A 26957-nucleotide genomic window follows, 5' to 3' on the forward strand; every position below is an offset into this window, starting at 1 on the left:
GTATTTTATAATTACAGCATTTCCTATAGCTTTTTTGCCTCTTGTAGGCTATTCAGAAGCATTTTGTGGTGTTTAGGGCACACAGAGCAAATACACGATGGAAACCTCAGAACTGAACATTCACCATGTGGTTAGCTGCAGTTGCACATCCATGCTGAAGGGACCATCCCCTCTTTCTGAACTGTGCTGAGGCACTCACTGAAATGCTGTGCTGGAGATCCTGATGAGGTGCTGCATTCTTTCTGCTACTCATATTTTGGGTTTTGGGGCAGGGAAGTTTTTGTGTCATTCTGTCTGAAGAATATGTGTATTTGCCTCTTCTTGTACCCCAGGAGTGTTCACTGTAAGCGATGTCTTGCAGTTTGGTTATCCCTCTGCCTTTGCATTTGCAGCATTTCTGTAAGAAATGGGACTTCAGGGATATCAGTGTATTGTCAAAGACCTTGGATTGAAAGAGGGGATACAGAAAGAAGATCAGATACAAAATTCATTCTCATGCTCTAACTTTGGTCTTGAATTAAGTAACCAGAATGTGGGTAGGATGTAGTGGATGATAAACAGTAGCACTTCCATGAGGTTGTGTTGTTTTCCAGAGAGCAGTGCAGCCTGAAAGACAGTAGTGTTTATAACACATTCATAGAATAGCTGCTTCCTGGTAAAGTGTGCTACAGGAAGAAGTGTTGTTCCTAAATTAGTAAGTAAAAAAACATCAGGTAAAGGATGGACCACAGCTTTCTAGATTTTATTCCGGACAGGATTTAAAGGGAACATGCCTTTTCAGCTTTTCATTGCAGGGTCAGATTAAAAGGTAAAATGTAATTTACTGAGTTTTTGAGGCTGAGGCCATATTGTCCCACAACACATTGACTATGAAAAGGACTCTAAGATTTATATGTCTGTCGTCATTATAAACAATTGATTCTTATAGGGACCCTTGTAGTGTAAATCTGAATAACAAATACATTGTTAGGCAGTAGAGAACTCTTAAGAAAGTGAGCTAGTTAAGCAAGATATTATTCCTGCTTCTACCAATAACTTGCCTTATAGTTTTACACATAATATTTGAAAAGAAGAAAAATAATTTTGAATAGCTCATTAATTTGATAGTTGGCACCAGCTAAATGTCACATGTGCTTTTTTCCATCAAAAGACTGTAATACTGTTTCAAATACTAGTTGAGAAGGGTGTACTTAAACTTTGCTGACTAAATTTAATAGCCAATCTTTTGAAAATTTTAGACATATTTGTAGTATAGTAGACAGTTTAAAAAATTAATGTGATTTATAATTTACATTGAGATAAAACACCAAAAAACATGATAGTGAATACATTTTAATGGAAGGAGCTTATAGTGTGGTAAATGTCTTTCCTGTTCAACACCCCACGTGTGGCTGATCTGGGAGGAGGGGGTAAAGCACTGACACCTTGTCTTTCATGAACAACTGTGTGATAGCAACTGTGCTGTTTATATTTAAACTACTGGATTATCTCTAATGCTTTCAGATGGTCTGAATCGAACTTCTAGCAATGCCCTTCATGATGAGTTTCTATAATTAATGGTTCCTGAAACTACCAGGCCTCCAGCACTTCCTCTCTCCTGCAGCTCTCTGAAGTGTGAAGCTTAAGGATCAAAGAAATGTTAACTATATTGGCTTTAGGCTGTACAAAGTACAAACCCAGATCATTTGTTTGCTGAAAAGTTCTAGGACTTCTCTATGTGAGCAAGTTAACTAGTACCAGCCAGACTAGAATTGCTCTAGCAATCAGTGCTAAAATCCTCTTTGTTCTAGGAAGAAAGGCATTCAGAGGTGAGCTGGGCTTCTTTTAGATGAAAATTGTTAAGCAAAAAAAATATTTATTACAAAAAAACCAAACAAACAAACCCTGGCACCTTTATGGATGATTTAAACTAGTGCAGTGTATAATTCTGGCACCATTATACCAGTAAATTTTCCATGATGGGAAAGCGTTAGGTGGTAGGAATCATTATTTTCTTTTGCTGTTACAGGCTTTGGGGAGGTACAGGTACTTGTTAACATGAGGAGTTTAGGATGGGATAATTCTTGTTTTCATATGGGTAATTTTGGGGGGTAGGTGATGGACCTTCCTTTGTAAATGATTCTCTTGACCTTTCTGGCAAGGAGATATGTGTGGGTGAATGACATTTTTTTTTTCATGTCACTGGTGAAGGAAACTAGAATGTAAACACCACAGTACAAGGGGTGCCAGGAGCTTGTCAGTGGGAAGAGAAAATAAACAGAGGAGAAGGGGTCCCTAAAGGGAGTGGAGGCAAATCCTGGAAACAGTTTTGTGACTTTTTAATCAGTTTACCAGTGTCTGGGTTTTTTGTTGCTTTTGGTTTGTTTTGGTTTTTGTTGTGGTTTTTTTTTTTTTGAGGATCAGTCTACTACTGGTAGCTACAGGTATTTATGCTACTGTAATCTAAATTAGCAAATAAATATGAACATGCTGATGAAGAAGAGAGACTCCAAGTGCTAATTTCTGAGAAATATTTAGGATCGTGACTGATAATTGGCTTCTGTATGCATTAGAGACTTCGGATTATTTAGGTTTTTGAAGCCTAGTTCCAAGGGCATGAGTCATATTGACAGTCTTGGTTCCTCCATGGGATGTAGCAGTGTTAGATTTCCAGGGTCAGGCCATTCTTGTGGTAGGAGCCAGGATAACTGAATCTTGTTCTACCTTCAACACCAGCAGACATACGAAACTGAAGAACAAGAGGTAATACCAGTGACCACGAGATGATAGAATTCAGGATCCTTAGTACATCAAAGAAGGTGTGAATCAAGCTCACTACTCTCAATTTCAAAAGAGCACACTTTGGCCTCTTCAAGGATCTGCTTGGTCTATACTGTAGGCTATACTATGGTCTGTACAATAGACTATCAGTCAAAGCCCTGGAGGGGAGAGGAGCCCAGGAAAGCTGATTCATATTCAAGAATTGCCTCCTCCACACCCAGGATAATATGTCCCAGCAAAAGAGGATGGAAAGAATGCCAGGAGCCCTTTGTGGATGAGCAAGGAGCTCCTGGATAGAGTTAAATATAGAAATAAGGGTGGAAGCAGGGACAGGTAACCTGGGAGGAATACAGATAAATTGTCAGAGAAGCTGGAATTCAGATTAGGAAAGCCAGAATACAGAAAGAATTGAATCTGGCCAGAGATGCCAAGGACAACAAGAAAAGTTCCTACACATATGTCAGCAATAAGAGGGATACTAGGGAAAATGTAGGTTCTCTGACCAGGAAAGAGGCCTGTCATGCAGGATGTGGAAAAGGCTGAGGTAGTCAATGACTGTTCAGCTTCAACAAGGACTCTCATCACACACCCCAAATTGCAGAAAGCAAAGGAAGGGACTGAGAAAAGGAAGAAACCCCCTGCTGTAGAAGAACAGGTTTGAGACCATCTGAAGAACCTGAAAGTGCACAAGTCCATGGGACCTGATGGGATTCATCCACAGCTCCTGAAAGAACTGGTGAATGAAGATGCTGTCCGTCCTATTTGAAAAGTCATAGCAGTCTGGTTGAAGTTCCCACTGACATAATCCCCATTTTCAAAATCGGAAAAAGGAAGAGCTGGGGAACTACAGGGTAGCCAGTCTTACCTCTCTGCATGTCAAGATCATGGAGCAGATACTCCAGAAGGCTCCACCAAGGCACCTGGAAAATAAAGAGGTGATCAGTCACAGCCAACATGGCTTCACTAAGGACAAATCCTGCCTCACAAATTTGGTGGCCTTTTACAACAGGGTCACTGCGCTGGTGGACAAAGGGAGAGCAACTGACATCATCTGTCTGGACTTGTGCAAAGCATTCAGCAGTGTCCTGCGTGACAGTCTGGTATCTAATCTGGAAGAATGTGGATTCAATGGACTGACCACTTGGTGGATAAGGAATTGGCTGGATGGTCACATTCAGAGTTGTGGTCAGCTCAAAATGGAGACCACTCATGAGTGGCGTTCCTCGAGGGTCAGCACTCACACTGGTGCTGTTAAACAGCTTTGTTGGAGACATGGACAGTGGAACCGAGTGCATCCTCAGCAAGTTTGTGACAATATCAAACCATGTGGTGAGGTGGACACACTGGAGGGAAGGGAGGCCATCCAGAGGTAACTTGACAGGCGTAAGAGCTAGGCTAGTGTCACCTGCATGGAGTTCATCAAGGCCAAGTGCAAGATCCTGCATCTGAGTCAGGGCAATCCCAAACATAAATACAGCTGGGTGGAGACTGAATCAAGGAGACTGGATCAATAACAGCTCTGATGAGAAGGATGCCAGAGTGTTGGTTGATGAGAAACTCAACATGAGCTGGCAGTCTGTGCTTGCAGCCCAGAAAGCCAACCAGGTCCTGGGCTGCATCTAAACAAGTGTGCCCAGCAGGTTGAGGGAAGTGATTCTCACCCCCTTCTCTGCTCTTCTGAGACCCCATCAGAAGTACTGTGTCACATTCTGGAAACCCCAGCATAAGAAGGACATAGAGCTCTTGGAGGACCACAAAGATGGTCAGAGGACTGGAGCACCTCTCCTATGAAGACAGGCTAAGAGAGATGGGGTTATTCAGACTGGAGTAGAGGAGGCTCTGGGGAGATCTTATGGTGGCCTTCCTGTACCTGAAGGGCATACAGCAAAGCTGGAGAGGGATTTTTTACAGCAGTGTGTAGTACTAGGACAAGGGGCGATGGCTTTAAACTGGAACACGGGAGATTTAGGTTATATATTAGGAAGAAATTCTTCACTGTGCTGGTAGTAAGACACTGAAACAGGTTGCCTGGACAGGCTGTGGAACCCCCCTCCCTGGAAGTATTTAAGGCCAGCTTGGATGGGGCTTTGAGCAATCTGATCTAATGGGAGTTGTCCTTGCCCATTTGGGGGGGTTGCAACATGATGATTTTTCAGGTCCCTTCCAACCCAGTACATTCTATGATTTATGATACGTTAAATGTATTTGTGTGACTGTTTGAGATTGTCACGGGAGGTAAGAATAAATACCATGTCGCATTATCCTAACATGTACCTTTCAATGTTTAGTGATTTTCAGCAACATCCGAGTATTTTGAACATTTTTATTTCCCTGTTGCATTTGGGGTTGAATAAGGATAGTTAGATGCAACTTTCAGCATTAAAATGTAGTTAACGCAGTGTGGCTCAACAGAAGAATGAATGATTTTATTGTAAATACTGGGTTGACTGATGCTGCTGCATTTATACTTAATGTATTGGACACACGTAATGGCTTTTGAAAAGCTGCCTTGTTTTAGTGTACATAAATATTATCCATTATTTGTTATGTAAGAATAAAAAGTCACTTTAGTTTACTGTCTTGATATTGAATAAATCAGTGATTTTTTTATTCTTTTTTTTTTCTATTTAGTTTCAGTGTTGGAAGAATCAAGAAGTAAGAGAAATTCCTCTTAAGCCGATACCTTCTAGCACTGAATCGTTCATCTGTACTCATTAAGTATGTTGTTATTAAATGGCCACTCAGTAATACAGCAGCAGCACAGAGGATGTATGTGATTTCTTCACTTGAATCTACATTGTTTCAGCTGAGGCTGTAATTTTTAAATCACAAAGATTCAGTTGCACAGATTTTATTACTGGCTGTGAGAATCCTAGAACTTAAATCTCACAAGCTGCATATGAATATTTCACCCTAAGGAGAAGCTGTCTCCCCCTCCCCTCCTGAGTGAGCACTCGTTCCTGCTCTCTCATGCCCTTTCAAACACACCCACACACTGGTCAGCCTCATCAGTATTTTAGCCTGTGACAGGTTGGAATATTCAGGAATAGACCCCATTAGTTGTTTGGAAGGAGCAGGATTTTGGATTACAGCAGAGCACAAAGGTAAACAAGAAAGAACTGAGACCACTGTTACCAACCTGAAAGGCTTCATTTGATGGAGCCTGTATCTTCTGTTCTGTTAGAGAAAAGGAGCAATGTGACCAACTACAGTTTTATCATCATGAGAAGGGGATCTATAGTGGCTCAGAAGAAAAAATGAAAAAAGCTATGTGTTTGCACTATTTAGAAATAGTGCAAACGAGAAAGAAATGTAAGACTTATGCAAAGGAAGTTTATCAGCACATAAAGCAAAATGGCATGTGAACTATGCCATGAAAATGTGTGAAGGAGGTGGTGCTGGAAGATTAGGGACTAATACTGAGAATAAGCTCAGGATAACATGTAGCAACAGATCTGATTTTAAATCCAGTGTGACCTTATAGATTTTTATTTTTCTAGAACAATTATATTCTAGGAAATCAACATCCAGGTTATGTCAAACAAATTAATAAATCCTAGGAAACTAATTGCAAAGATAGTGTGAAAGATACTCTATAAAGTTTTCACTTAGAAATATTTAATATTTTACTTTACATTCACCTCTCTGATACGCTCAGCTGGATTAAAACTAAGGAAAATCTGCAGCAGTTGCAGTACTGTGGGTTGTGCCACAAAAGTACAGATAATATTGTGCAGAAAGGTGACAGCATTCTTCATCATTTGAAACTTGAGTTGTATTTCAGTGAGGATAATACAAGGAAGAGGAAGAAACAAACAGAGACAGATGAATGGAGAAGTTGTGTGAGGTAGAACATATAAAAAAATGGGAAAAGAAAAAAGGACAGGTAGAAGGGCAGATTAGTGGGAAAGCTGACATATTTAAGATATTCATATGTAATTTCATGATAGAAACAATCCTAATGCTGACTGTTAGTTGAGCTCAAGATACCAAGAAGTTGATCTCACCTAACCTGTGTTACCTCTTCTTTTCAAAAGATGCATGATATGAATAAAAGCAAAGACATAATCAAAGAACTAGTTTTGTGTATTCAAAGGTGGGAAGAATAAATTAAATTCTCATAATATTTAAATTCATTATGTTCTCTGACTTCTGTTTCTGTTGATTTAGTTCATATTCTGTTGATACAAACCCTATTGTTCCAACCCAGATACTGAGTCTCTTCTAAAAAGAGCATTTATGCAATAAATCAAATCTCTTTTAATTTGCTTTATTATTTCACATCTTGGGAGAATCAGCCTCTCCTAACTTGTTTGCCAATGATACCAAACTGAGTGAGGAAGTGGACACTTTGGATGGGAGAGCCCCCCTTCAGGAGAGCCCACCCTTTGGATGGGCTGGAGGAGTGTAGTAACAAGAGCCTTGTAACATTCAGCAAGGACAAATATAAGGTCTTGCACCTGGGAAAACATAAGCCAGGAGTGCAGCATAGGTTGAGATCCATCTGGCTGGAGAGCAGCTCTGTGGAAAGGCACCTGGCTGTCCAGGTGGACAAGCTCAAGCAGAGAAAGCCAGCAGGATACTGGATTGCATCAGCAAGGGCACCAGTAGCAGAGGTAAAGAAGTCATTAGCCCACTCTACTCAGCCTTTGTCAGGCCACACCTGGAGGACTCCATTCAGTTCTGGTCCTTGATATACAAGAAAGTTGCAGACGGGCTGGAGAGGGTCCATGGAAGGGCCACAAAGATGATCAAAGAACTGGGAAGCCTTCTGTATGAGAAAAGACTGAGGGAACTGGGTTTGTTCAGCTTTGAGCAGAGGTTTGAGGGAGGCCTTATCACTACGTTCCAGTACTCAAAGGGTGGCTACAGAGAAGGTGGAGGTTTCTCCTTTACAGGGAGTCACATAGAAAAATGAGGAGTAATGGGTACAGGTTACTCCTGGGGGAGATTCCAATTGGACACGAGGAAATGTTTTCACTCTCAGACCAATTGGGCATTGGAATACTCATCCCAGGGAAGTGGTGAATTCCTCAAATTTGGACAGTGTTATGATTCAGCTGGACAGGATGTTGGGCCATCTTGTCTAGACTATGCTTTTGCCAAGAAAGATTGGACCAGATGATCCTTGTGGTTCTTTCCAATCTGGTGTTCTATGGTTGTATAAAATCATCTTAAATTCAGCCTTAACCACCCATAAAAAGAAGGGAGAGAGAGTGGGAAGATTTCTTTGGGTGGTTTGTACTTTCTGGGTAAAATAGGTGAAAAGTATGCTACATCTACTTCCTTCCAGTGGACTAAAGATAAACCCACTTGTCCTTGGTAAACAGTGCCAAGAAAACCCTGTTCTTAATTAAAAAGCATTTCTTCTTCTTCCCCCCAGTACTTAGTATATTTGAATGAATCGAGGACTATTTTGTTTTCAGAAAGAATGGCTTAAAGCAGTACTAATAACTGTGTTAACTGAAATGTAAAATGAGTGAGGACTGAGATTTAGACTATCCTTATTTGGGTTCTTTGTAGATTTTTTTTTTTTTAATTTAAAAGTAGGTGGTCTTAATCTAACATCAAGACTGAAGTACCTACAGTTCACAAAGCTTTCATGCAACTGTCTTGACATCTAAATATATAGGTGCCTGACTTTTTCAGTAGCAAGGGGTTTAAGTGCCTAAAATTCTACTTCTGTGCAGACAGCACTGCTAGTTTGGCTCGTATTCTGCCCAAGTCCTTTTGGGATCCTGAAATTAAGTGTTCTGCATATGAGCCCTTGTATGGATGTCTTTAACGCCCTCACTGGAAGTGAGTTCAGCACAAAGCAAAGCATAATCATAGACTGTATAGAGCCAGGAAAGGAAATACAAAAAGACAGGGATTTGGTTCTTGAGAATATATGTGAAAATTGCCAGAGCAAGAGGCAAGTGCAGGAGGCTGAGTGGGAGAGTAAAGTAGTGGGAAAAAGCAGTGTGGAAGAGCGAAGAAATATCTGAAGGGTACAGAGAGCTGAGAGATGATGCTGAGCTAGTATATGAAAGCTGAGAGCTAATGGGAAATGGGATTCTGGTTGAGGGTAAGGTGGGGAGCAATATATTGTATAATGAAGTTGATTAGAATGAAGTAGTTACTGTGAAGAGATAGGGAGGCAGGACTGAGGTCAGAAATTGGAGACTGGTGCTGATTACAGAAAGTGTGATGGGGATGGCAGCACATGTCTCTAAGACCGGCAGTGGTACAGCTTGGATGAGAAGGAGAGGTGGTCAAGTTTTGAGGGAGATTCTGGGAATAATATGGAGTTTCTTCTCTTCAGTGGATACTGTCTTCAAAAGAACTAAGCCAAGCTCAGAAGGCTATCTTGAGTAACTTTGTTATTTTCGTCAGGAACAAGCACTGGAAAGCTGGGAAGGTAAAGAATTACGATGGTCTGGACTATGTTAACTGAGCTCCCCTGGATATATCCCATTATGATCTAGTTTTAAATTTTATGATCCCAGGATTGTATGGTCTTTTCAATAAAGAAGCATAAAAAGACTGTACAGCAAAGGAGAAAGGTCTTTGAAAACTTGCTTTCGTTTATTATAGAAACTTTTAAGACAGGTAGTAGACAATGAGCTCCAGCAAAGGAAAGATGTGTCGCTTGGTTAAGGCAGATGAATACAACTTCCCTAGAAAATTAAAGTATCGTATAAGGGTAGCTACTTTGATAAATGAGTTTAAGGAACCTTGGTTGAACATTAAAGTTTGTAATGCTCCTGATAATTCAAAAGTTTCATTCTTTAAGTTCACAGACTGGGGATCAAATGATGTACCTCGCAAGGGACAGTAATTCAACCTGTGGTTATCTTGGCAGCACCCAAGAGGAGTTCTGTGTGAGAACTACTGATTCTGTGCTCAGAGGGGCTGTTCTCAAGTAGCATGGAATAACCTGAAGTAGACAGAGTGTAGAGCTGTGCCATGACCTTCTGTAATTCAGCTAGTGTGTAGATTTCCAGTACTCTTTTCTTCTAGCTACTGTATTCACTGAACAAGGTCGGGGTCTTGCGGAAAAAAAATTGCATGTCATCACCTACTAAAAAAGCCAGTCATTCCAGATATGAAGAAAGGGGCCCAATTAACTCTGAAGTCTTTAAAAATAAAAAGAAAAAATAGGACTTCTGAAGTTCTTGCCTTTAAGGTTTTAGATTTTAGGATGGTTGAGGGTGTTGATGTATATATTTGTTGACCTTCATTTTTTCAGAGGTCATGCTTTCCTCAGAAAATCTGGATTTGCAATGTACAGCGAAAACTTATAAACTAGGAAGCATAGTTACAGTTTTTAAAATTCTGTTAGCTTCTGGTAAAATCCTTGAAAAACTGTACCTTGCTTAATTTTCCAATTATAAATTTACTTGCATGATGAAGAAGATGAAAACCAATTTTATTTTCCTTGATGTATTTTAGGGAAACTAATTCCATGTTATCTGGTTATATTCTGACCATGGTCACGATTTAAGACTGCAATTGCTATTTAAAGAGAGAAATTTCGGTGGCTGTGTCGTATCAAATACATTGCATTTCTATGCTGTTACTGTTAGATGGGCTGCTTTAAATTACATGGTCTTAATTCTGGAAAATCTGAATATATGCAGGTGGACTTTTGTGTCAGCAAAGCTACGCTCACTTATTTGGAGCTCCATTTGTCTGCAAAAATCGATTTCATATAATTGAACAGCACATTTTGAAAATATTTCTTAAATTCATAGTGGTTCCAGGAGAAGGTAGAATAACATTATTTTCAGAGTTCCTCCTTAACTAGGTGACAGTACACCTGCACATAAGCCTTCTTTCAATTTTTAATGTGGTAATTGAATATGTAAGATTTTCTTGTCACGTTAGCAGTTTTAAGGTAGCTTAAATTTGTGGCTAACAAAGCCTTAACTGTGTTGGTTTCTGTTTGTACTCTTAAAAGCAAGTGATGAAATAGACCTAAATCATGCAGTCCCACATTCTACTAGGTTGAAGTTACATGAGGTTTCTCTCATACATCTCTTTTCATTTAAGATAGTGCTAATCTAAAAAAAAAGCATGTATATGTGGGACTGGTCAAATAAACCCCAGTCATTTACAGGGGAAAAAAAGCTTTGAGTTTGCTTCCAGTTAAGTGACTTGATGGGAGATCTGTTAAATTAAAACTAAAAAAAGCTGGAGATCTGAATTTTTAAATTGTTGACAATTTGAGGCCATAATAATTGATATGATCAAAAGATTAATTTACAAGGAGTTATATAAATTGATTATGTCTTTGTTTTTTATTGTACACAGGTACCTAAGGATAAAACTGGCCTGAAAGGAAAATCTGGGGGAAACTGGGGAGCCTGGCTGTTCTTGCACCTGAGTAAGTGAATGCTTAGCTGAAAATTGACAATAAAAAAATGCTTAAATTGTTGAATATTTTTCAGCATTTCAGTAGACTAACGACAGTCTTTGACTTGAGAGAATAGCTTGACTTTTCGGTCGAAAAAGACTAGAAGCACTAGAGCTGGCTAAAGAGAATGTTTAGAGATTTCAGTGCTTTGCAGTAGGTTTGCTTTTTTATTGCTACCCCTAAAGCCTCCATAAATTTAAACGTAGAGTATATACAGGATTTTGCAGTATTTTTTTGTTTTACCTTTTCCATTATTTGAGACTGATTCTGAGTCTGAACGGCCTCTCTGTTTATTGAAGTTAAACCCAGTCTTGCTGGTTTTGATCACAGTAAGGCACTGAAGATTCAGCAGGACTGAAGTCCTGAGAAAGAGGAAGGTTAAGTAGGAGGTCATCAGAGGATACAGTCTGGGAAACAACCTTGTGGTGGCTTAATACGGATGTCTTGGAAAGGGTGAATGTTCATTTCACGTTGTTTGAGACAAAAGCTATTTTCTCTGTTGGGTTTGCTCCCATTAAAGTAGTTGGATTGGATATAGCTTCCATTAAAATAGGCACAGCTTTTCTTTATCATATTTGATGGTGCATGTGGCAGATATTCCTAGAGACCTGAAGTTCCCCAGGCCTAAACACAGCCTACATATGATTCTGCAAAAGCAGGAAAACCACTTTTTGGTTACCCACCTAGCTTCCTTTCATAGCAATCCAACCATTATTCTGCTTGCACTACATTATTTTCAATGTCAAATAGATACTTTTTTGTACTATTTAGCAGGTTTTTTTAGTCATATGTATTCATATACAAAATACATGTAATCTTAATGTGAGGATAAGTATAGTATAGCATGAAACTTCTTTCTGCTGGTGACATATTTTTAATGATGGGCTTAATTGAGTTTTTTGAAACAACTTCCAGAGCTGGAGCTTTTCTGCCTGATGGCATTTATAATGCTAGGCAAATTATCTTTAGTTTTGGAAGGTTCTAGTAAGTTGGATATCCTTACTAGTATCTACATTAAATTTTACAAACTCTACTTATCAGCTAGGTGTCCCTTGATTTAATCTGGTCTAAATTTGTTATCAGTGCATTTTATTTCAACCCTGTGTTGTGGTTTAATCATATCCTTGTACTGAATCCATGATACCTTACAAATCAGTGTCACATCACTGAGTAAAAAAATGTATTCCATTTTGCCATAGTATTTACTGTGTTTATTTATTTGTGATAGAATAGCAGACTAAAAAGTCCCAATTTTTTTTAATGTTAAAGAAAATTAAATGCATAACTTAAAAATATACCAGGCTTTGTTAGCTATGCAGATAGAAGACGTTTAATTAATTCAGAAATGCATTGTGGCAGCATTTAGTATTATCATTCTTTGATTTGTAAGATAATGAATCTCAAATAATGCCTGAGAATGTATTAGAAGTAATTGGTTGCTTTTCTGTGCATTTGTAGTTCTTGTTATAGTTCTGGTTCCTGCAAGCCGTGTCAAAATTACACCTTACCATACTCACACTCACTGTGCATGGCTTGAGGAAGTAGGTCTGTGAGCTAGCCAACAGGTGTAAGGTTTAATAAAGGAGAGAAGTTCAGTATTCTTAAATGATAATGGCATGTTTTGAAACCAAAATTGGCTCAACAGCTCTGTTTTGAATCCAGCAGGGACCTTTGAGAAAGGTTTTTTGCCCTGTTCCTTTTTAACTTCTGTACAAACACCCAGCAAATGTTTTCATTTATTTCCTCTGTTATCAGTCTTACTCTGCATTTTTTAGTCTATTGCTTTTGACAGTGATGAAAGACAGGTATTTCCTGACCTTTGGTATTTTGGGTGCTACATAAGCTCAGCTGTTCATTTCTGGAATATTTTCTACTCCTGCCTTCTTCCCATTTAGTCATTTGGAAGGTACAATTGCAATCTTTTTGGAATTGTAATTCAAGTTTTGTGTTTGTGTATGAGACCGGAGCTTGCCTGTACAAAAGAAAATTGGTATTTTGCTGGGACTGAGAATTTGTAGGTGTGTAGTAGTGACTTCTGCCTTGACAAAGTTATGTCAGTGTTATGTTACTTTCACTTGAAAATTGTCCTTAAATGCTGTTGGAGGAAGGCAAAAGTCAGGAACTATTGAACTACAAGACTGAGATAATCCAATTAAATTGTTTATTTGTTTATGAATATAGGATTGAGCTTTAATTTAAGTGTTCTATCCAGTTTATTATTTTCCGGTTATTACAGTTGCTGCATCACCTACAGATTTTCTCATTCAGACCTGAAATTGAGTCCCCTCGGGCAAGATTTTCTCAGTTAAGCATGGAAATGAACTGCCCATGTTTTTTGAGAGCATCTTGCATCCAGCAATTCTTGTGCCTTGTATTCTGGAAAGATAGATGTAGATTTGTGCAAATCTACATCTGGGTCTGAAGCAAGACAAAAGATACCCATGAGACAGCCCTCTTGTGTACTGCATTGTGTTCTTTTCCAGAGATGGGTAGGTAACACTCTGTTCTGTATATAGAGGCCAAAGTGAAGACACCTGGTACTGTTGTTACAGCCTGTTGATACTGCAGGATGAAGCCCTTCAAATTATTTTAGCAGTTAATTACAGGGAGATTGTTATTATTTTTGTAAATCAGAGGGTATGGTTTCTGACAGTTTTTAAAAGATATCATATGCTCTGCTGTTCATAGTCTAGAAGTCTCCAGGGATGTAAAACTCTCTACAGTATCTCACAGAGATCAATTAAGTTTCTAATTAGAGCTGTATCAACTTAGCATCTACTGAAATCCTAAAAAAGTTCATTGTTGATGAGATAATTCTAGAAGGTTTTTCTAATCTTACGAGAAATTTCTCGCTTGAGGATTTTTTACTTTTTTTAAAAAAATTTATTTATATTTTTGAAAGGGTTTCTTTTTTGTTGGGAAAGTGGCATATGAATAATGGAAAGCTCCAGTAGCTGAAATTTTAATACAAAGGAACCAAACAAATTTATTTAAATAATTTTTTAATTAAAATAGCTTGTACTCAGGGAGCTAACAACTCAGGCAGCAAGGTTGTAACCCTCGCCCACTCTTTCTGTCTTTGCAAAACAACTTATTTTGGTCAGACCTAAAATGTTGATGAAATTATATCTCATTGTTTTGCCTGAAGCCAAGTGTCACAGTCTTTCATTGGTGTTTGGAAGGCTGTGTATCCTGAAATTTGAAAGGTACCAAAGTCCTGTGGTTGGCCTCAGCATTTAAATGTATAGACACTTCTGCTTTATGAGGCTGTAAACCAGATAATTCATCATGGAGATCTGGAGGTAGACGTGGGCTTTTAAAGAACCATATGCTATATTACAGATTCCTTTGGAGGGGGAGTGTTTGTTTTTAGGGATTCCTGGAGAGTGAAAGCCTATTATGGTGGTATTGTGTGTGTAATAAATCATGTACTTTGCCTAGATTGAATTTTTTTTTCCTTAAAGGTCTAAGACCATTCAGACATTGTGTCATATAAAGAATAACAAGTACTATTATTTCTACAAACGCATAAGGGGAGGGATGATTTTTTAAATTAAAAAACGTACAATAGTATCAGTGTCTATATAAATAAATGATAGTGTGCAACACAATTCATGTGAACAGCAGTGCATCTGTATTGCTGTTGCCTGCCCAAATAACAAGAAATGAGAAGGAAAGAGGAGATGACAGGGGGGTTATGTACTGAAGATTGGAATTGTGGTATGAATTAATTGACAGTGTGGTTTTATTGGGGGGGACACACTCGTTATATGAGGCTTCATCTGTGTGCTGCTCTTCGACGTTTAGAAAGCATCTTTAGTGATCCATTTTGCAAACCAGCTCATGCAGTAACTGGCAAAACAGAAGCAATTAGTGGTGTAATCTCCAAGGGAATCTCAAGCTTCACTTTAAGTGCAATGATTAAATCCACTAAAATGATAACTATTGCTGGCAAGAGCTCCTGTAATTGGTCACTAATGTATTTTGTTGTAGCAGTCGATAACTACTGGATTTCATACATGTAATTAGTAATGCATACACGTTTGGCCAGTAAAATTGAAAATCCTAATAACCAAGGCTAGAGAGGGTGGGAAGGAACAAAGAGCCAGAGAACTGAAATAGTGCTCTGTTGATAGTACCTAACTAGAACTGTATGCTTCAATAAAACAAGTGTCCTACTGTGCTGGAATACAAATGGGCTGTCTGTGGCAGGATATAGCAAAGACGTTTGGCAGAGAGGGATTTGAAAGCTTCTGGCATAATGTAATTGAATTGGCCATTTCTTTAAAGATACAGCAAATTGTTTGCTGCAGCATTCGTCATCATAAGGAAGGTCAGACAGCTTGCCAAACATATGATATTCATAATAAAAAAATAAAATGGTGACGCTTATATTTAAACACAAATCATGTTATCATATTTGTAAAAGCTGTAGAAATGAATGGGAATATTTTTGGTGGCGCTGAGGCATTAGTAATCTAAGACAGACTGTAATTCAAGAGGGGAAAAGCGTATAGTCAGGGAAAAGACCTCCAAGGGAATTCAGCTAGTGAGCAACATATGATCCCCCTAACATGAGAGGATAGTAGGTGTTCTGCCAGGAATACTGCTGACTCTCTCTTCTGATCACTTCAGGGTAGGTAAGCTAGTATCATCCTGTTTTTTCCCTTTTAAGAAAAAAAAGGAAAAATAACAAAGAACAGGGCCTGAAAGAAGACTTTGAAAAGAGACAAAATCTAAACTGAAGCACTGCTGAGTTTTGTTAGTCAGTTATGCTGTGACAGAACAAGATGATGCAACAAGCTGTAGCCTATCTGAAATGTTATATGAAATGCTCAGTATTGGTACACTGGGAAACCCCTCTCGAGTCACATCCAGAACGCTGCACATAAATTGCATGATGACAGGGGCTTTGGGCCACACAGTGATGCCTCTGCAAATGAGTAGCTGTTAGCTTTTAGGTTCTAACACATTCAAGAGACTGGCATTTTGATTTCTTGCACCACTGCACCACTGATAGGGTTGGAAATGGGAACCAAAATAATTAGATTGGATATATAGATCCCAGCAAACCAGCCAAGAAAGCGGCTGTGCTGGGGAGGGCCACTCTGAATTTTAAAATGTGCTGGTGCTTTTTCTAAGAGAGTGCAAGGACGGAAGGAGTAAACCACAGTGCAGATGCTCGCCATTTATATTCAAAGCATGTAATAAAATAATTGAATATACGCTTCCTCCTATTAAAGCCTGTTAAAATCACTAATAAAGTACATCACTGTTATATTAAAAAGGGAGCACACATTTTCAGGTATTATATCTTAGTTACAGTATGCACAGTGTACAGATTGGCAGAGGGGGAAGTGATCTTTTACATCATTTGAGGCATTCCTCCTTGCTGATACAGGACTGTTCCCATTAGTGCATTTTCTGTTGTTTTGTCCAGCAGCAGCTTTGAAGTATTCCCTCTGGCAGTCTTTTTGCAGGCCAACAGTTGTTCCCTCCAAAAAGCCTTTCCTGCTAGTCACTTGATATTTTCCTTTAAAAAAAAAAACGAAACTATTTAATAAATCTTTTGATCTACTCCTTCTTGAGCCTCCATGTCTGATAGAAAATTTCTTCCTTTTTTGCTATGCAGATTCTTCCTTTAGATATTTGTAAACTATTGACCTACTTTTTATTCGCCCCACTTTGTCATTTTTTACCTGTACAAATTTCTCTCTTTTTATTCAAAAGTAAGTTCTTCAGTTTTGTTTTTTATGAAACCCTCCTTCACTGAATCAGGAGATTAAGGAGTCCAGGTCCTCCTACATTTACAGGGTATATATGTTTTTTTCTGCTAGCATGACTTCTGATGCTTTTCTTTTTTAAAATTCTGTTATGTAGCTTGCATGCTCATAATACCTCCTACTTCATTTATGGCTCAGTATACTTCTCCCCTTCCTTCCTTATAAGTTGGTCATCATCTGATAATAAGTCTGTGAAGATTTATGGTATGAAAAGTTTTTTTTTGTTTGAAAGTTATGGAAATAAAGATACACTGGAAATAAGCTAAAGGTAGAAGAACTAAAACAGGAAACAGTTTTTGTTATTCCTCCAGTATTCACTGGTATTTTGGAGCTGGAAGACTGTTGTAATTGAGATGAAGAACTGTCCATTGGCTGAAATTTTGCATCCTGTTCAGATGAATTTCTATAATACAGATTTCATTCAGTGTTTCAAAGTTATGTGTAATGCAAGAACTGCACATTTGGGTTTCAAAACTTGTTGGGTTACTGCAGGAACCCAATCAGTAATGTAGTGGTGTCTTAATAATCTTCATGTTTATGAATGTCTTTAGTTGAGGTTAGGCCTTTCATACATGCATTTTCTTAATATACATTCGTTTAGCTGAGGTGATGGTGGTGTTTCTGGAGGACAGTTGCAACACAGTAGTTAGTGTGCTTTTTTAGATGACTAATTTGCAGAATGTGAATGAATGCAAATGCCATTGGCTTGAACAAACAGAACAAATGAAATACTTTGTGCAGGTTCCATAATGTCTATCTAGGAGGATGGCAACACTTGATCCCCCATGTTTTGACTACTGCCACTCACTCAACAGTGTATTTTACACAGGCTATAAAAACAAGGCAGTATATTACACAGGTAATATTTTCTGTACCTGTTAAGAGTTCTAAATGCTATTAAATATTGCCCATTCCAATATAAAAATTACCTTCTCTGATGTGAATTTGAGGTAGTGGAAGCACCTTACATATTTCAGCACCCCAGTATAGCATTTGTTTTGTTTAGGATATCTGCAGATGGCTTTAATAGAACCATAGATTCATAGGATCATTCTGGTTGAAAAAGACCTTTAAGATCACCAACAGTTAACCTCGCACAATCTTTCTATTTTATTAAAACCATATGATATAAATAGGATGTGCCACATAGCTAACTTGATTGTGCTGTTCCACAGAATAAACTGGGCTGTTTCTTCCTTGTCAGGAAGACTTCTCTGTGCTTGTTTTTGTCTTATCTTTGGTTAATGGAATCATGTTTATGCCCTATAATTGTCTTCAGAACTAATTATTTTCAGTGAATATCTGGCCCCTTGCAACTTTTCACTACCAGTGCACTTTATATGCGATGACTTCTAAGCTGTACAGCTAATGAACTTAGCTCTTCATTATTGTGTTGACTTTGCTTTTGAATGCTATCTGAAACAGGTAAAAGAATATTCAAATTCTTCTGCTTTCTCTCATTTCTTATGCCAACACTTAGAAACATGGTGAATGGCCTCCTCATGTAAGATAATATACCATCAAGGAAAATTTCAATTTCTTGCTGAACTGGTGAAGAAGTTCCATTTACACACAGCTGTAGAAAAAAAAAAAGCATACAGATAGTTATTTAAGAAAAATGATATCATGTGTGTAGGACTCAATTTTACCAAAGTATATGGAAAATTGGAAGATTTTTTCATGCTCCTGAAACAAAATCAATTGTCTATATGTGATCTTAGGGTAATGTGGTTTTGCAACTTGCTTTGTTACTGCAGCAAGTTTCTTAGACTTACAAAGCATTAGTTCTTAATATAATTATACCCTTCTACTAATGTATTGTTTGAAAAAATTAAGCTTGTTTAGGAAATTATAAATGACAGTACCGATATCTTAGCTTCCTACTTTGGGGAGCGCTTCCCATATTCTCATTTTCTGTGCACCTCTCCAGAAGCAAAAGCAATACAAAATGCAGATGTTGAAAGGCATGAAAATGTGTTCGAAGTATTTTCCTTCTGTCTTGGAACAATGGCTGCTGACAGCAGAAAACTTGCTTGCTTGCTAAAATTAAATTTGAAACAACAGTGTAATAGTGGTAGGAAATTGTAGGATGGAAGGGTGCCAGGAAGCCCATCTTTATCTACCCTTTCGGTGTGTGTAAGGTGGGCCCTGACTGACTTCAGCTGGCTCCTCAGTTGAGCAGTCTTGCCCTATATGACAAGTGGTTTAAGCATCCTTAAAACAAAATCCTTTGTACCTGGGCAAAAGTTATTTAGGCAGGATACCAAGAACAAACACAAGCACAACAATACAAGATGGTTTTTAGGACTTAGGCTTCCTAAGTCTGTGTTTCTTGTCGGTTACTTACACCACATTTAACTGGGCCTGACCTCATTACCTCTCACCATTTTCCTGGACTAGGATAAAAAAAATCTGTGTTCTGGGGCTCGGGCTATTGGATTTTCTGGTTGTAAAAACACTGTGAAGTTTTCTCAAGCAAGCTGTGAGTAAATTAGAAGACGATGCCTGCTCTGAGCTGGGTCAGAGTCAGCATCATTCTGGCTTATTCTGTTTCTCCTCAGCTGTCTTAAAGCAGTTCAGCACCCAGTTGCTTCCTTGCTATGGTTCTTACCCAATGGCTTTGCAGTAACCCAATCTGTGGAAGACAGTGACCTCTCTATGCACCTTAAAACCATTCACAGAAATGGCTGTAATTCTGCTGATGCAAAATGCAGCTGCCCATTTAAATCCCTTATTCTTCTAGAGAGGCTGGTTATGTCTGTGCTGTGTACTGGCTTCTATTTCATTTCTCGTGCAGTTTTTACTCTATTTCCGTAAGCAGCTCTGTTCCTGATTACTTCGAGGAGTATTTTCCATGATATAATTGTAATTGATACCAGCTGAAGTGCTAAAGCTACCAGTCCCCTAATTTAAATTAGTGCCAGTCAGAGACAGAAGAACCGATAGCAGGATTGTACATGGGAGAGGGCTCTGCTTTTGGAAATGATTTAGCTTGCTCTCATAACAGAGTAAGAATTTCCTGACCTTCAGGTCACACAGTTATTCTTGTCCTGGGTGGCAAAGTGGAATCAAAGTGGTTATGAAGGGACGATCAAGGAGGAATCTTAGTTTAAGTGTTTAATGATGTTTAGAGCATTACTATTCTCTTCATCAGTGCTATGAATGCAATCAGGCATTTTAAAATAAATCTACATATATAACTGGCTTATAATAATGCAGCATTGGTTTATATCTTTTTATATCATTTGTTTACATCTGCTCCATTTAACACTCTCTATTGCATGTATGTATGTATCCATTTATCTGTATATATCTGGAGTTTATATATATAATGTTTATTTATTTTATGGAGACATAAGCAGTTCTACAGCTGGACTGTATTATTTATAGATATTATCTAATTGTTGGCAAATATTTGGAAGGCACAGGACCCACCACGGTTTCATGAGACTTGTGTAGCAAACTGGATTGTACCCAAGAGAAAATCAAAATTGTTTCCTGAGCATGAGAGGCCACCTTGAGTTGACCTGTTTGTGTGTTCAGCTTACGGACTGTTATCCGTACCAGTTGGAAGAACAGTGGGGCTATGTGGAAGATTATGCTGGAAGTTACTGATGTATTTGTGTTTTTAAAAATGCATGTGGATTGATCTAGTTTTTTCCCCAGAGTCCTTACTGTGCTGGTAGAATGAGGTGCAGTCATGTAGGCTTCAGGTCACCCAGGTGCAAATGGTTTGCACAGCTCCACTGTAGCTTGTTCTGCTCATTAATGTTTCCAGAAAAATAACTCAAGTTTTCTTTTCTGTACACTGAGTCCATCATTTTTTATTATTTATTTGCTGATTAATTTAATAGCTTGTCCTCTATGTGGTATCTTGTGTTGTAGGCAGTTGCTTGCCATACTTCTCAGGAAAGCCCACATACATGGGTTATGGAGAGCCTTTTGTTAAGTGTTCTTCCTATTTGTCTTGTAGGCATCTACAAATATATGTAAGTCTAGCCTAGAATATTAAGGTTATTATGGCCTTACTACTTACATTCAAGTTCAACTCAGTATATTGTGATATTGCATATACTCTTAATCATACTGTTAACCAGTATCATCTTTAAACATATTCCATGTCCCCTGGGTGTCTACCTACCATCTGTTACTTTATCCCATTAGATTTCCACCAGATTTCCCATTTTCTCTGCAGCATGCTGTGCCGAAAAAACCCCTCCTTATAGTTTCCTTTATTGATCTCCTAGTTTAGTCTTAATTACACAGCTAATCAGATTATGGTGACTTTTTCTATTTCTCAGCTCCCTATGCTTTCCAGCTTGACCAAAAAGCATATACAAGGAACTGATTCTCTTAATTTCTGCACAAAGATACTTATGTGCATGCAGAATGAGTATACAAGATTCTTCTAAACACTGTTTTCTGTTCCATTAACTTTGAGTGGTGGGTATAAAGGCTTATGCAGGGCCAGTTCTTCACAACTTCAGCAGCCTCTCAGCCTACACTTCCTCATGTGGGCCAAGGAAATCTGACTCTTGCCAGCTGACCAAAGCCAATCCACATGCAGAGGCTCCAGAAGGGCTCATCCTGGCCTCCCTCCTGCTCCTTGTTGGTTTTGCTGTTGGTTTTGTCATTGTGCCCTCACGGAGTGCTGAAAAATGGCTTCATTTGTGAGGTGACCATCCCCTCAGATCAACAGTCTGATCCAGCCTCCCTCCCCGCCACATGGCAATAGTAGGGTCTTAAATAAGCTTAAAGTGGCTATTTATACACAATGCTGAGTCACTACAGCTGAAATACTTTACTTTGCTGTCCACCTTTCTAAAGCAAACCATTGCCAGATCCAGTCTGCCTGGGATGGACTATAAATTGATGTCCTGGGGCACTGCATGACAAGCAGCTCAGGCGTTTGTGCAGAGAGGCAAGGTGAGCACGCAGGGAGAATAACCATGCTGCTTCTGCCTAAGCATCACTGCCTAAATGAAAATCTGGGGAAATGCTCTTGATGCAGAGAAAAGGCAGATTTCTGTTTTCTATAAAACCTGCAGGAAATTTAGGGTTCAGGGTAGATGTGTGAGAATTATTTACAAACACTGGTGGTCTTATCACCCGGGTGACTGATGTCAATAAACTCTAGTTGTTGTTACAGAAATACCTCAGAAGTCTGGAGCTTGGACTTGGTGACAGTTCCAAACACCTCAACTGATAACTGACATTACCCGACAGACATTTCTGCAATGAGGAGAATTAGAAGGGGTTCATTCATCCACTGCTCATTTTTTTTTATTGCTGGACAAAAACTTGCCTGATAGAACTGCCTGTTTTCATGCCTAATGAGCTGAGCCAGTCCTTGGTTTCTGTCCATGTACTACAGGAATTAAACCATATGGAATATTATTGTGGAATATTTAGATTCATTTATAAATACAAAGATTCATGTGTACAAATTGGCTTCAGTCTTAATTGATTTAGAATACTTGATTAGACAACACAGCTGAGCCAATGCAACTCTTGCTGCTGCTGAGAGGTGGGTCAGCCTCGCTTTTGTCTTCCCTGCCTTCTGGCCATATGGTGCTTGTCTGACTCCTTGCTCCACCGCTGAACTTCTTCCTTCTTGGAAGAGATCAAGCCATTTTATCTGGTTTGATGGTGTGAAGCAGGTGTGAGGAACTGTGAGTGTCCCTCCTGGAAACTGCATTCAGCATGAGGGTTGCAGGTCTAGGAAAACCTCCAAGAAGTATGAACATAGATCAGCATGGGTTAATTTCTACTTACTGTTTTGATTGAGAAAAGGAGTAGTCTGGTTTTACATATACCTTCTGTGATATATTTTTAGACATTAGCACCTGCATGTGATATAATAGACCTGTGTCAAAAAAAAAAAAAAAAAAAAAGGGCATTTCTAGCACAGATGGCATGATTGATAGAACTGTGGTTTTACATACTTTAAATTTTAGTGGAGTGAGACTTTTGACTCTTAAACGTACATTATCCTGCATTCCCAAGTAAAAGATTAAAAAATGCCTTGGTGCATGTATGCTTGGCAGAAAAACAAGACTTACTACTTCACCGAGTAAAATCCTGTGGTCACAGAATGAGTGTTTTTCATCCATCAGCTAATCATGTAGAACGGGGTTTCGTTTCAGTAGTTTTTGTGACTGATGAGGGGATCCTAAGTACGGGTGCTCTATTTCTGTTTATTCAGATTTTCTGTCCTACCAGCATTCTGCAAAGCTAGCAGGTCATGTCTGGTGTACTGCCATCCTTTAGAGTGGCCTCATTGCAAAGCATGCTGTAATGCAAATCTAACTTTGGGAAACAGCTTTCGCAGCATTAGGATTGACCGGTTGGATATCGTCTTGATTTAACAGTGGCCCTAGCAGGCATGTGTGAAGAATGTGCAAATGCAAAGGCTGCAGGGCCAGACTTAATGCTTGCACTTAAAAGCTGAAGCAGGCAGTAGGGCAAGAAACGTCCCCATTAGTGTTGCCCCAGTTCAGCTGCTGCCCTCTCCTTAGGGTGGGGGTATGAAGTCAGTAGGAAGGGAGAGGCTGGAGCAGGATCGCGCTTCTAGACAGAGGAAGCAAGGGAGAGGAGGTGCCTTAGGTTTTGACAGCTCAGGTGCACTTTTCTCATATTTAGGGTCTCCACAGTTGTAATAGCATTTTCGTTTATGTGCTATCTCCTTGGTTGTTCTACTGTGGTCTGTGGAGAAAAGAACCTTTAAAATTGTAGTGTTAAAAACAGTACCAACAGCAGTCCTGGCTTTCCAATTCCTGGCTACTGACACTGCATGACGAAAATCTCTTAAAGCTGACCTAAACCCTCAGGTAGTAGGCTGCTATCTCTTGTGGACCAGCCACTGGAAGGAGACGTCCAAGTTGGATTTCATGAAGTCGATGTGCCAGAGGGTCAAACTGAGCCCAAAGACTTGGTGGCCTCAGGGAATCACCCCGTTTGTGCCACCCAGCACAGAAGCCATCCCCAGTGTCTGAACGTGGGCATGTGTCCCTCAGCAGCAATAGCAGCAGCAATAGCAGCAGCTGGGTATCCCCTGGGGCTAGCTGGGCGAGCTGCCTGCCAGAGGGGCTAGCCAGAGGCCAGCTTCATGTTGAAATGAAGCAGCAGCATGCACGGGGTAGTGGGGGACTTCAGCAGCCGGTATTCTGTAGGCTCTTCTGACCAAACCTAAGTGGGTATTTATTTTTTTTTTTTTTCCCCCAGCAGCTTTGAGATAGAGAAGTCTAAACACATTTTGCATGGGACTAAAAGCCCTTGCTCTTAGGGCGTCTCACTGGCAGATTTCAAAACACAGCTGCAAAATAGGAGGGTTTGCAAAAATGACACGAGGACTATAATGGAAAACAGAAGTAAATGTAAGTATAAGTGTCATGGTTTCTTGCTTTACATGTGGGGACTTTTATATTCTCAAGTGATTACTGATTTTGAATATCCGTATTTGTACACCGTAGAGTTGTGTTGGTTGTTTTGATTTGTGGTCTCCTAACGAATTATTTGAGAGAAGTTACAGCCATGTTGCTTACAAAAACTATGTCATGTCTGTGTGTGCATACAGGTGCATAAATTCATCTTCTGATTGCACATAATCTTCCCCATGCCGACCCCAAGGTGCGGAGGCATTTTTCACCCCATGCACAAGGCAGTATCTCAGACCCACAGGCTCTGCAAAAGCAAAGTATTCCGTAACCGTGGCAGTTAATTTTTGGAAACGCAATCCCCTGAGGAATCACCATTATTTTGCGGGCCAGTAAGGTGGTTTTGCAGGGATGAAAGGTGGGCTGAGGAGCTGGGGACGGGCAGGCACTGGCCATGCATATGGATATTGTTTGCATCCAGGCCTCCCCTCCCCCGCTCCCTTCCCCCCCTCCCTGGCTCACACCAGAGAAGCACAGAAATGGCTGTGGTTGTACCTGCTTCTTGTGGGTGATGGGTTGTTTTTCCCCTCCAATCGCTGCAGGCACGGAAGAGAACGGCAGCTTTATCAAACACTTCAATCTGGTTTGCTGAGTGTAACAGTTTATGAGAAAATGGCTGCCTTGTTTTCCAGAGCTGTCCCAGGGATGACCACGCAGGAGAAAATGAGGATCTGAGCATGAGAAATCGCTCAGCAGTTTCCCGGGCCATTTAGCATTTATAAATACACTATGAAAGATCTTTTTTCTTCCCAGGTAGCTAGCTGCTTGACTTGAGTCCTTGCAGATTTGCCATTTAGCACCGTGACTCTGGCTGGTCTGCTGTAAGGGTGGCTTTTTCTGAGGGGGGTGGGGGAAGGAGCCATTCCAAACCCTCCTCAGTGCTCCTTCTGAACCCTTCCTGTGTCTCTCCATACAAATGCATATACATACATATATGTAAGAGATGAGATTTTAGGCTGGAAATTTGTCTTCCAAGGTGCCGGTACTATTATCAGAGGCTTTTTAGTGATTGGATTAATTAAATGTTGTTCTCTGAGGTATTTAGTACTGTAAAAAAATACTTTCTGCTCCTGAGCAACATAACATTGCATTATAAGCTGGCATTATGTGACTTGAAATAGAAATGCTTATAACTGTTACATTGAAGTATCTCTAGGCCAAGAAGATTTTGATATTAATGCAGAAATGATCCGCACAAAACAGTTGCCTCTGAATAACCCACTACAAAATTCTCTGCTGTTCAAGTGCGTTATCCTATTATTAAGTGGGATAATAACATTTTTTAGCAAATTGCACCAGCTTTTTGCAGCAGTTTGTTTCTTTACATTCTTCACAGGATCTCAGTGCTTTATTAAATTTGTTCTCTCAGTACGCTGTTGAAAAAGGTGGAAAGGAATTCTAAATTCTAAGAGAGCAAGAAAGTAACTGGAATGTCGTGGGAACTCTTTCAGTAAGAGTGATTACCTCCTTTGGCATTTGGACCTTCAACTTAAACGACTGTCTCCTAAACTCTGGTAGATTTAGGTGTGGTGGTTTAAGATGTGACAATTATCTGTTGCACTCATCTGCTGTGCTTAATCCTTCATCGACTGCTGAAGCGAATGCGAGCTGGCCTGGGGGCTGGAGGCCAGGGGCTCATGTAACCCCTTCTGCCTGGTGGGTCCGTGCAGGGGGGGCTCTCTGGGCTGAAACTACCAGAGCTTGTAACAGACAGGCTCATAATCATCTACATCTGTTCATAGTAATAAGGGAGAGGAAAAAAGAGATGAGTAGAAATAAAAAACTGGAACAAAAAACCTGAAGAGAGCCAGGGATGTTGCTTTTAACTGTGGGCTTCCCAACCGGTTTTCCAAGCAGTGTTTCAAAAATGCTGTTTTCAGGTAACTAGTAGCCACGTCTATACTGTGGTACTGATGTACATTGGTTTGTTTATTTCTTTCCTTCAATAGCCTCTTCTTCGCTATCATCTTTTAACACTGTAATGTAATAAACCTTTTCTGCTGACCAATGTTGCCTTCAGGCATAATCACAACCTATGCAGTCCAAATCAGTCAAAGGCAAGTGTGCTCTATTTTGCAGTGGAGGGCTGTAGAGAGGGAGGGAGAGAGATGTTTTGGCTCCCTTTTTCTTAGTTAAACGTAGGGTTGGAAAACCCATGTTAGAACTGTGGATGCAATGGTACATATTGGTTGGAAACATGAGAGTGATTCCTTCTTCCAGAGGCTGGCTGTGCTGCTTCAGGGTCCCTGCAAGCCCAGGGAAAACATGTCACAGAGACCACTGCAGCTGTACCAGAATCAAACAGAACACGCGTTCTTGTGAGTTAGACCTTCACTGTGTGTTCCTGTTGTGTTTTCTAGAGCTGTCCCAATAACCTTTTTATTGTTCTTGCAATGAAAAAAGGCTTTTTCAAGGAACTACACATTCAAATTGTGTGTGTATCAAAGGAATAGGAGGTGTACTACTTGTAGGAGATCTTACAGTTTGCTTCACATTTATTCTGCCACTGTCATTTCTTTTTAACAACCAGAACAGAGAACTCCGAAAATGGAACTGGAAAGAAAACTGCAGATTTTGGTT

At 39.6% G+C, this 26957-nt stretch overlaps 1 protein-coding gene across 3 annotated transcripts in view; it reads left to right on the forward strand.

Moving 5' to 3' along the window:
- The window catches only part of TBL1X (transducin beta like 1 X-linked), a 199025-nt gene that overhangs the window by 47605 nt on the left and 124463 nt on the right, over window positions 1-26957 (forward strand). For 2 of the 3 annotated variants that reach the window (XM_071747860.1, XM_071747834.1), the window contains exon 2: window positions 11056-11128. The exons of the other annotated variant lie outside the window; for it this stretch is intronic. The gene's annotated coding sequence lies outside the window, so the exon portion shown is untranslated. The remainder of the gene's footprint in view (window positions 1-11055; window positions 11129-26957) is intronic. 3 annotated transcript variants of the gene reach the window in all.

The sequence above is a fragment of the Heliangelus exortis genome, chromosome 1 (genome assembly GCF_036169615.1).
Source record: "Heliangelus exortis chromosome 1, bHelExo1.hap1, whole genome shotgun sequence".
NCBI lineage: Eukaryota > Metazoa > Chordata > Aves > Apodiformes > Trochilidae > Heliangelus > Heliangelus exortis.